Source organism: Schistocerca gregaria, chromosome 9 (genome assembly GCF_023897955.1).
Source record: "Schistocerca gregaria isolate iqSchGreg1 chromosome 9, iqSchGreg1.2, whole genome shotgun sequence".
Lineage (NCBI taxonomy): Eukaryota > Metazoa > Arthropoda > Insecta > Orthoptera > Acrididae > Schistocerca > Schistocerca gregaria.
Genome location: NC_064928.1, coordinates 217,139,520 through 217,151,771, shown reverse-complemented (window position 1 = coordinate 217,151,771; position 12,252 = coordinate 217,139,520). Strand labels below are relative to the sequence as shown.

General features: G+C 45.9%; 1 protein-coding gene across 1 annotated transcript in view; it reads right to left on the bottom strand.

Moving 5' to 3' along the window:
• Nucleotides 1-12,252, bottom strand: part of LOC126292160 (serine/threonine-protein kinase minibrain) — a 415,012-nt gene that overhangs the window by 260,318 nt on the left and 142,442 nt on the right. The window lies entirely within an intron of this gene.

Sequence of the window (12,252 nt, the reverse complement as noted above, 5' to 3'; positions counted from 1 at the left end):
CGGCTCCTCGGCGCTCTTTATCCAGTCTGAACACGATGAGCTGCCGCCGCCGCCCTCTTTGCTGCTGCACACTGTCGCCTGCGTGCAGGCGTCGGACGCGGCGCCTCCTCTCCTGTTGCGCCTCGGTGTAAGAGCGGGTGGTGTACCGTTAGCGACTTCTCTCCCTCGCCCCAGCATCTGACAACCCCGACGCGGTCAGCCGTCAGCCCCCTTGCGCCGGGAAGTGAGGCCGCAGCGGCACACACACACACACACACACACACACACACACACGTATCCTCAGCGTGGTCCACTGTCATCGTCGAACGTAGGGTGCCGTCATCTGAGCGGCGATCCGCCACACACGTCTTCTGGTTCAACATCTGCGCAACTCCTTTCTCTCACCCGCGACAGCCTCGAGCTACCGCTTCTCTGCGTTGAGTATACGAACGAACGACCAGATGCCAGTAGGAAACAAACACACAACCCTAATAAAGATAGGTCCCAAAACCAATGGTTTCCCCGATGCAAATGTTATATCACCTTCATCTAATGGACTATTTCGACGATGTTCCTTATGAGAGGATGCGTACGTGATACATACATGTGGCTGTTCGGAATGTTCAGTAAGTGTGTACGTCGTTGCCCTCTAATACATTACTGGCCATTAAAATTACTACACCAAGAAGAAATGCAGATGATAAATGGGGATTCATTGGACAAATATACTATACTACAAACATGTGATTACATTTTCACGCAATTTGGGTGCATAGATCCTGAGAAATCAGTACCCATAACAACCACCTCTGGCCGTTAAAACGGCTTGATACGCCTGGGCATTGAGTCAAACAGAGCTCGGATGGCGTGTACAGGTACAACTGCCCATGCAGCTTCAACACGATACCACAGTTCATCAAAAGTAGTGACTGGCGTATTGTGACGAGGCAGTTGCTCGGCCACCACTGACCACACGTTTTCAATTGGTGAGAGATCTGGAGAATGTGCTGGCCAGGCCAGCAGTCGAACATTTTCTGTATCCAGAAAGGCCCGTACAGGACCTGAAGCACGCGGTCATGCATTATCCTGCTGTAATGAAGGGTTTCGCAGGGATCGAATGAAGGGTAGAGCCTCAGGTCGTAACACATCTCAAATGTAACGTCCACTGTTCAAAGTGCCGTCAATGCGTACAAGAGGTGACCGACACGTTAACCAATGGCACCCCATACCATCACACCGGGTGGTACGCCAGTATGGAGATGACGAATACATGCTTCCAATGTGCGTTCACCGCGATGTCGCCAAACACGGATGCGACCATCACAATGCTGTAAACAGAACCTTGATTCATCCGAAAAAATTAAGTTTTACCATTTGTGCACCCAGGTTCGTCGTCGAATACACCATCGTAAACGCTCGTGTCTGTGATGCAGCGTCAAAGGTAACCGCAGCCACGCTCTCCGAGCTGATAGTCCGTGCTGCTGCAAAGGTCGTCGAACTGTTCGTGCACATGGTTGTTGTCTTGCAAACGTCCCCATCTGTTGACTCAGGGATCGAGACGTGGCTGCACGATCCGTTACAGCCGTGCGGATAAGATGCCTGTCATCTCGACTGCAAGTGATACGAGGCCGTTGGGATCCGGCACGGCGTTCCATATTACCCCCCTGAACCCACCGATTCCATATTCTGCTAACAGTAATTGGATCTCGACCAACGCGAGAAACAATGTCGCGATACGATAAACTGCAATCGCGATAGGCTGCAATCCGACCTTTAACAGTCTGAAACGTGATGGTACGCATTTCTCCTCCTTACACGAGGCATCACAACAACGTTTTACCAGGCAACGCCGGTCAACTGCTGTTTGTGTATGAGAAATCGGTTGGTAACTTTCCTCATGTCAGCACGTTGTAGGTGTCGCCACCGGCGCCAACCTTGTGTGGATGCTCTGAAAAGCTAATCATTTGCATATCACAGCATCTTCTTCCTGTCGGTTAAATTTCGCGTCTGTAGCACGACATATTCGTGGTGTAGAAATTTTAATGGCCAGTGGTGAATAACGGTGTCCCAGGTCCCTCAAATTGAATCCCACTGCCTTTTTTGTATGGGGACATTTAAAAGCTTTTATGTACTCCAGCCGTGTCGATTATTTCCGGGAACGGAATCTCTCAAAATCCCGACTGCAGCTTCGTAGTCATTCAGATAACTGGGGGCGCACTAAAGAGATACTAAATCGTCTTTGCTGGATACAGAGTTGGTAACGCGTTTCCCGACTACTAAAGAGATTAAATTCAGCACCTGCGAGGAGGTGTCAACCACTTAAAACCACTTACTATTTTGCTGTACTTTCTTCGAAGCACAGCAAAAACGCTTACTGTGAAACCTTGTAAAATTAGAGGTGCCCCTCCCAGTAAGTGCTTCTTGTTTTTATGCCATAAATATCTTTAAAAATACAAAGCCTTTTTTGTTTCATACGAGATTGCAACGGGTGTATACGAAATTTGGCGTTATACCTGTGGTTGCACAAACATCCTGCCGACCGCGGTGGCCGGGCGCTTCTAGGCGCTTCAGTCCGGAACCGCCCGACCGCTACGGTCGCAGGTTCGAGTCCTGCCTCGGGCATGGATGTGTGTGGTGTCCTTAGGTTAGTTAGGTTTAAGTAGTTCTAAGTTCTAGGCGACTGATGACCTCATAAGTTAAGTCTCATAGTGCTCAGAGCTATTTGAACCATTTTGAACAAACATCCTACGCCGCACATGGATTCTCAGTCTCTGACAAGTCCTTTTTATTTTCCGTTTAGTCTCTAGTTAAAAAGTCAAGTTTCCTGAAGTATATGCATGGTACCCATATGGACACAGTAAAATAATTTTTAATCATTGTTTACTATTTACGTCTCTGTATATGTTTTATATTTGTACCAAGCTGTTGACAGTATGCTGCAATAAATCAAAGCTGATAAACATACAAAAGATCCGCAATGTCGCGCGCAGAAGACAAAAGCCGTGCAGGCACAGCTGGGTGCGACGCTCTTCGAGGTGAAGCAGCGTCAGACGTGAAGACTTACTGTGACAGGGTCGCTGCTGTTCACAAGGTACACGACTGTCAGGACTGGGGCTCAGATTTTTTTAGATAATAAACATTTTATGCAAATACATATTTTAAACATGTTTCTATAATATTACATAAAATCATTTTTTCAGTTATTAACACATAATATTAACATTTTATCAGTACGTTAGTCCTTTGAGTCTATTTCATTTCTGTTTTGTGTTACTTAAATGGGGAAGAACCTGTGAGCTATTTAATCTTAATATAAACATACGCCGCCCTAAAAGCAGAGTGTATTTCTGCTTATCAGATTGCAGCTATGTCTTTATCACCTTATCGGTCACACTCGGTATAGACTCCAAGGATTTCCTTGTCCACAGTCGTGTTGCACTGTATGTTTCACCTTCCCCCGGTTCATTTCTAGTGCTGTGAAGTGAAACGCAATACTATAATGTCTAAAGAGCAAAAACAAGCAATCGTTAGCAGGTGTTTATTTGAGAAGTGAATGACAATTTTAGTTCATATGGACGTGTGGTGTTCTGTCTCCCACGTGGTAAAGCCATAAAGGGTGACCAGCGATCTCAAGTTGCACAACACCCCGAGGGCAAGAAACACATCGCTGCAGTACCGCACCTGACGAAAAAACAACTTCTAATTAGTGATGCAGTAACAGCTTCCTCTGCAGAACGTGATACATTTCCAGTTTATTGTGAAGACATATGCAAGGCATTTGTGTCAGCTGATCTATTTCTGAGTTAAATAATCAAGTGTTAAAGGAGTTCCTGTACAAATATTCAGATCTTGACACTCTTGAAGCGTCAACGTTAAGGAAAAAGTACAGTATCTTCCAAAGTGTTCCCAACATAGTCTGCAACAAATTCGTTCCTTGTGTGAAAATAAGAAAATCTGGTTATCGTTAGATGAAACTTCAGGCTCTACTGGAAGGGAAGTTGGGAATATCATTGTTAGTGCATTAAAAACGATGGAGTAATTTCGAAGAAATATTTTCTGCTAACAAGCCAACAAATGACTACTGCGAACCATGTGACGGTTGCAGGATTATTCAATAAAACAATGCAAATTTTGTGGCGAATTGGTGTGAAGTTTGACAATGTTTTACTGTTAGTAACAGATGCTGCAGCACATATGAAGAAAGCAGCGGCAGGTCTTCTTCTTGGCTATCCTTATATGATTCATGTTACATTTACACCAACAACGTGAATAAATTAGAATAACGTACCATATGCCGATCAGTTGTTTTCTAAAGGCAAAAGAGTGTTGTTTGCTAAGCATAATACACGTATTTAAGACTAAAAATACCAGTGATAACGCGGTAAGGGACTTGGCTCCCTAGAGTCCAGTATTGTGTAGAGCGTTTTGATGATCTTGCTTGAGTTAAAATGAAATGATCATGTGACGGTGTGGCCGGGCGCCTCACCTGAGGAAGTGCGACCAGCAAGTTACATGTCTTTTCAGTTGGCGCCACGCTGGACGACTTGCGTGTCGATGATGATCAAATGTGATGTGGATGATAATGAAACAACACCCAGTCCCCGAACACATAAAATCTCCGATCCGGCCGGGAACCGACCCCGGGTCCACTACATGAGGGATAGACGCGCTGACAACCCAGCTACGGGCTTACAGAATATATGAAGATAAACTATCAAACGAAAAACTTGATAAATTATTATAGAAATTGTTAAGATAAACAACACTGTACAAAAGCATTTCATACTGTGTGGAAGACCTATTTTGTTGTCTCTGTAGACTACTTGTGGGAACAGCTCTGTAACTGTTTTGTTTATGTAAGATATTTTCGATGTTTAACGTGTGCAGCAAGTTGTGTGTGATGTTTTGTGTGTTAGAGTCTGCACAAATTGACTATTAGAAAACTGTAAGTTTCGCCACGACAACATGAACAGCAAATCCCGGGGCAGGGAAAAACCCCAGTCGAGCCGGGAATCTAACCCGGGACCCCGTGGTCTGCAGGTGGTAACGCTGGCCACCAGACCACGAGCTGCGGGCGAGTCTCGATTTCAGCTGGCAACAGCTGATGGTAGGTTTCGAGAGTGGGGCTCACCGCTCGAAGCCATGGGCGCAAGCTGTCAAAAAGGCACTGTAGAACCTGGCGGTGGTCTTACACTGGTGTAGGCTGTGTTTACATCGAACGGACCGGTCCGACTGACCGATCAGTGATTGGAAACCATTTGCAGCCATATGCTACTGCAGTCTTTCTCGGCGTATTCCACTGGTTAATTCTTCTCGGATTATCAGCCGAGTGGTGGCGTCGTCTTGTCGCAACGATTCAATGAGTTCCGTACACATGTGGCACTTCGCCAAAAGGTGATGGGTACGAAACTCATGGAAAAGTTGCGACAAGAAGACGCCACTACTCGGCTAATAAGCCGAGAAGAATTCATAATTTGCAGCCATTTGTGGACTTTCATATTTGCAAATAATGATAACAATGCGCCATGACAGAACATATCGAACAATTCGAACGAACCATCCAGATCGCCCGACATGAATCTCTTCGAATGCTTATGGGACATAATCGAGAGGTTAGTTCGTGTACAAATCCTGCACCGGCAACACTTTCGGAGTTACTGACGGCTATAGAGCCAGCACGGCACAATATTTCTGCAAGGGACTTGTTGATCCATGCCACGCAGGGTTGCTGAACTACGTCGGACAAAACAAAGCCGACACGATATTAGGAGAGATCCGACGACTTTCGCCATCCCAGTGTACAGCCTCTACGTCCACAGTTGGTAATTCAGTGAGGAAAACTTCCAGACACACCCAACAACAGGAGTCCCAGCAATCTCATTTCACTGGGATACGTCCGTCGGCCGGCCGTCGGATTATTCGGACGTGTGCGCCCGTCCAACTAGTTGGACGAACACGTCTGCAGAGGACGTTCAGTCTTAATTGCCTGAACGATTCTCTACACTAATACAACGTGGCGTGGTACAGTCCGCCAAGGAAGACCCTGCAAAGCGCAACCGGTTCCAGGCGAGACAACACAGTCTTCCACAGACGTGCGACAACACTGAGGCGCTACCATAGAGGCGTATACAAAACAGCGTTACGTAACTGGTTGAGATAGACGGGCGAAGCAGCCGCGCCGAGCCCGCTGCAGTTCTGAGAGTTGTTCTTCCGCCGACCGAGATGCAACTCCGCCGTGAAGGCTGCTTACAAAGCGCCGTCGAGTGGCGCTCACACCTGAGTAACAGCAACCGAACGCGACCTCCTGCCAGCTGTCAAACTGACTTATCACCCGGTCGGCGACTGGCCCCGCGTGATACACGCCGGCCGTCAGTTGGCAGCGCGTGTTATCTGCGCAGCCCTCCGTGTGGTGTTTTATCGTCCGCAGGGGACGGACAACCGCATTCCTGTCCCCGCTCAGCCCGCCCAGCATCACGTGCGCGGTCGGTTCCCGATAACGGCCCAACGCGTCGTATCTTCCGACTACGCGCACTCCGCCGAACAACCGGCACACTCAGCTTTGCAGCCGACTACGTAGCAAGATGACACATTTTTGCAACCTACTGATATTTTTGCGATAATGTGGCTATTTTGTATTGCTACCTTTCCTGCCGGCGAATGATTTGTTCCGAACATCTCCATCATATATCTGCGAGAAGTCACCGGTAAGGTCGAAAGGCTCGACCAGGACCAACACCGACTCAAAGGAAGGCCTCGGCGCTTGTTCGTGACGTCACGTCAGCTAGGCACGGCCAACGCCAGGCCTGTTGCAGGCGTACTCGTAATGGTGGTGTCTCCCTCTCTGACACGGGAAAATGTGAAACTATTGGCGGTACTTGACCAACACACATTGTTCTGAGAGGTTTCTGCAATCCATTACACTTCTTAACAAATAGTGTACTCCTGAACTTAAATTTACACCTGTTTTAAGGATTTACATACAAAAACAACTTCTTTACCTTATTTGTAAATCTGAGGAAGTTACGTTTGTACTGGGTTGCTTTTACAAGACACTGTGAACATATTGGTGCTCTTCTTTAGGTATCTTGGTTGACTGTGGGGTGAGAAGGACTGAATATTAATGAAATATCTTGCGATTGTAAACGTTGGGGGAAGGAGTGGGCGACAGAAGAAGAGGCAAAAGAGAGATACTTGTTTTGTCAAATAAAGTTTCTCCTTTCAGTTGCAAGAGGGGAATATTTATCTTTTCTAATGCGCATGTTTAAAAAACTTTAAGCTCAGCAGTATTTTCGACGTATGAAGCTATTTTGTTTCCTGTTAAGAATTCCTTTTGTTGAAAACGACTGTAATCTAATGACTGGCAACAGTTGGACATTTACGCATGTAAATTAGTTCACATTTCCAGTGACGACGTCAAACGAAAATAAATAAATAAATAAAAGAAACGAGTTAATTGTAAGGGGGCTGGGGTAAGTTTCGATAACAAAGTGGATCAAGTAAATATAGTTACTCGAACGTAAAATTTCCGAAGCTTGCGATGGGGCAAAGCGTCTTGTCATATTGATCTACGTTTGTTTCGACAGGATTCAGTAATACAGAACTACGATCTTCATTTGTAGCTTTACGCCAGTAAGAAAATCTTTCAGCTAAATAAAACTGCAGAATCCAAAACAATACCAAACATTTTGTCTAAAAATAAGAGATTTATAGTGATAAGCACGCCCAGGCGCTTCATCCTGCAACAGAGCTGGCGTTCGCCGCGCCTAGCTGACGTGACGTCACCAACAAGCGCCGAGGCCTTCCTTTGAGTCAGTGTTGCCAGGACCCAGTTGTAAGGCGATTACTGACGACCGCAGGTGGAGGCCAAAACATTATGGCTACTGCCCACTACAAGTGTGAATGCCATCTGGTGGCGTTGCGAGAAGTGAAGCATCGCTCGTGCGAAACAAAGCTTGCCCTTTTCTCACATGATATCCTGCGAAAACTGGATGAAGGGCAACTGACAGCCCGTATTTCCTGAAAACGACTGACACGGTGCCCCACTGCAGACTATGCAGGTACGGGCTTACGGAGTAGGTTCCCAGATATGCGAGAGACTCGAAGACTTCTTAAGTCACAGAACCCAGTACGTTGAACTTTGCGACGAGTGGCCGTCAGAGACGAGGGTATCGTCAGGTGTGCCCCAGCGACGTGCGACAGGACCACTATTGTCCTCTACACACACAGATCACCTGGTGGGCAGGTGAGCAGCAATCTGCGGCTGTCTGCTGACGATCCTGTGACGTACGTAAAGGTCTCGCCGTCGAGTGACCGCAGGAGTATACGAGACGGCTCAGCTGGTGTGATGAAGAGCAGCTACCTCTAAATGTACAAAACACGTATGTAATGCAGATAAATATGAAAAACAATTCAGACTGGGGTATCTCATGACGTATCTTTGCTGGTCATTAGGGCTCAGTTGTAAGCGGGACTCATTACTGAAGACGATTCTACTCCAGTCGATGAGAATCCAGATCGAAGACGTGTACAGAGATACCCCAGACAGTGGAGGGATACCAATCTAATTGTCGCCCACCATACGATCCGGAGTGATGGTTTCGAGTACCATTTCTTTTCATAGCAGAGCCCCTCTAGTTGTCATCGGTGGCACTCTTAAAACACAGCTGTACGTCAACGATATTCCACGCCCGTATTGTTGTCCTTCGTCACAAGCTATCCTGGCTTCATATTTCAGCAAGGTAACGGCCGCCCACACACGGCGGGAGTTTCTACTGCTTGTGTTTGCGCCTCCCAAACCCTCGGTTGGCCAGGAAGGTCGCCAGAACTCTCCCCAAGCAAGAAGGTTTGGAGCATTATGGGCGGGGCACTCCAAGCAGCTGGGGATTTTGGCGATCAAAGGCGGCAACTGGACAGAATTTGGCACGACGTCCCTCAGGAGAACATCCAACAACTCTGTCAGTCAATGCCACAACGCCGGCCGCGGTGCTCTCGCGGTTCTAGGCGCGCAGTCCGGAACCGTGCGACTGCTACGGTCGCAGGTTCGAATCCTGCCTCGGGCATGGATGTGTGTGATGTCCTTAGGTTAGTTAGGTTTAAGTAGTTCTAAGTTCTAGGGGACTAATGACCACAGCAGTTGAGTCCCATAGTGCTCAGAGCCATTTGAACCAATGCCACAACGAATAACTACGTTCATAAGGGCCAGAGGTGGACTAACGCGTTACTGCCTTGCTCTGCCTGCGAGGCTCTTTCTCTTGAATAAATCAACAGATTTTTCTGAAACTGCGATTTTTTGTTTGTCTGTACATCTGCCGATTTCATCCCTTTCGGATTCGGATGGTTCCTTCGTGGTTCGTCTTTTTTTTTTGTCTTAGCGTACTTTTTAGGATGCTAGTTTCACACAGCGTACTTCAAACTTACATCTCGTCATATCTATGTAGTTCGCTACCAAGGCATAGTATTCAGTGACTATTTGTCTCAATGGAACGCATACGTCATTTCGTTCTCCCCTTGCAAATGTAAATTTTGTACCGTGTTGCGAACAGACCTAAAATACAATTCCTAGGTAACGGAATTGTATGTGTTTCTATCGTTTTTTTTTTTAATATGCGCAATAAGCAAGTGGCTAAAATTATGTAATATACGTCTTGTGTGAAACACTGAATCTGCATATTGTACAGTCTATATTTTTGAGACATAATATCAAATCTGTTTTCTGATGTCAGCCTGCCAAGACTAAAAACGACAGTTAAGATGATGCATCCGAGCACCTAAATGATTTTCTGGCTAGGATCTCATCATATGCGTCAGCTACTATAACGTATGGACGTTGAGTGCCTCTGGAACAAACTTGGATTTCACAAACGACGTTCGTGTGAAACCTGACTCCTTTGGACAGCTGTGCCCAGGCTGATGCCGTGCAGCTACATTTCCGGCAGGCTCTCGGTAGAGTTCCGCTCGGCAGCCCGATAAACAAAATATGAGGTTGGACTGAAGAGTTCCCGACAAATAGGACGCAGTTCGCCCTCAGTAATGGAAAGAAAACTTTGAGCGTAAACGTAACACCGGGTGTAGGCCTACATAGGGGCTCCCTCCTACGGGTCGACAGGTTCATTTCCTCTGGTGTTTCGCAAGATACGACGACTTTACAGGTACCCTTTAGAGGGGTGCTGTAAAGTAATGCAGCTGGTATTTTATGCGAAAACTAAAAGGCTTTACAATAAAACGAATGTCATGAACGTTCTACATATTTATTCTTCATGTCTACATACGGGGGTAATCCCAAAAGTAAGGTCTCCTATTTTTTTTATAAGCACATAGAACGGTTTATTTCTACAATGGTTTACATCAGTTTACAGCTTGAACATTTAGCTATTTTTCGACATAATCACCATTTCTGTCGATGCACTTTTGTAGACACTGTGGCAGTTTTTGTATGCCCATGTGATACCAGCTGGCCGCCATGCTGTTCAGAAAGTTATGAACCTCTTCCTTCACCTCGTCGTCGGAGCTGAATCGCTGGGACTACAATTAATGCTGACAGTTACTGTGAGACTCTGAAATAACACCGATACTGGCAAGATATGAAAAAATGTGGCACTAATGGCCGCATCATTTGAATGCACTGACGTACAAGCTTAAGTTTTTACGTCACCAAGGGACCGTAGACTTCAGTGCGTGACATAAATTTGAAATTGACACGTCCACCCTTTCCGCAGAAAAAGGGTTTTTGGCGGTCACGCAGCCACAGGGGGACAACAGAGTAATCCTATAAGGATTCCGTTTTTATCGATTGATTTATGAGAAAACAAAAATTACCGAAACGAGACTCGAACCAGAGACCATCAGTCTCGAGTACTATCGATATTTTTCATCTTTATGTATTTTATGCTTCACGGAAAAGACTGTAAGACATACAACCTTGTTTAAAAATTTTCAATAGTCGGGAAATCTATCCCGAACCGCCCACGGGGCACGCGAGCATTCTACTACAGTGGCAAGCATTCTTCGGAAAATGAACCGCGAGAGAGGAAATTAAATATTCATTGAAGACTTCGAAGTCGATGTTCTCGAGAATTTGCATCGAACTGTTTTGGTGTATTGATATTTAAGTTCTCTGAAATAAAATTAACATATCATAAATATAAAAAAATACAAAAATGAGATCTGCACCGTGGTCTCTTCGTCAGTGTTTGTAGTTCGTGTACGCTGAGTTTGTGCCTCGAGACATATAGAATTTCTAACTGAAACACTTGAGTACTGTGATACGTGTTGTAAAATTTCTGGCTTTACAGTCATCATATTCAGCTACAATAACCTTGTCTTTAGATCAGATGAGGAGACATCGGTGTGAAGATGACGTAGCGCGGTGTGAGGTATCGGTTGGTTGGCTCATTTGGGAGAAGGGACCAAACAGCGAGGTCATCGGCCCTCATCGCATTAGCGAACGATGGGGAAGTCGGCCGTGCCCTTTCAAAGGGACCATCCCGGCAAATGCCTGAAGCGATTTACGGGAGTCACGGAAACCTAAATGAGGATGGGGTTCGAACCGTCGTCCGGCCGAATGCGAGTCGAGAGGCCTAACCGCGGTGGCTCCTCGCTCGGTCGAGGTACCGGTGACGGACGGTTTATTCGGTATCGAGAGAAAGACCGCCTAAATTGAGGTCCTTCTCCGCGATTGGCTGCTGTAACGCGGCAACATGGTACAGACCTGTGATTAATATCAGAAAAACTGAACAGTGAATTTACTTGCATTTCATATAAAACCAGCTCCGTGTAGCAGGCTGTCACTCAATTATTTCAAAAGTGTTGGCAGCGTAATAATAAACAACTGCTAAACGAAAAGGGTTTGGCAGTCTCGGGGACACAAATATTGTCGCCTTCGGCGTTATCGGTTAAGAACTTAATTTGCAATCTCTCGTTTATAAATGTAACAGCTGGTTCGGCAGTCTCTGAGGACATTCCGTGTTGTCTGCCGCCGTCGGAATTGGGTAAGAACTTAACGCCTGTGGTTTTTTTTTTTTTTTTTTTAACATGTAATCCAGAACTACCTTAATACGAATTACGCAAAACCGCAGTTCATTAGTTCGTTTATTTTCTGTGACAGTGTGACGAACGTATGTTATTTGTAATTCATAAAGTTGATTATGGTTATAATTGTGCAGTTTCTCGTATTCTGCTCATAAAAGCGAGTGGCGCCCCGTATAGACACATTAAATGAAAATTTATTTATTCACACAATTTCAGGGTATAAGATGATCATCAACAAAAGCAAAA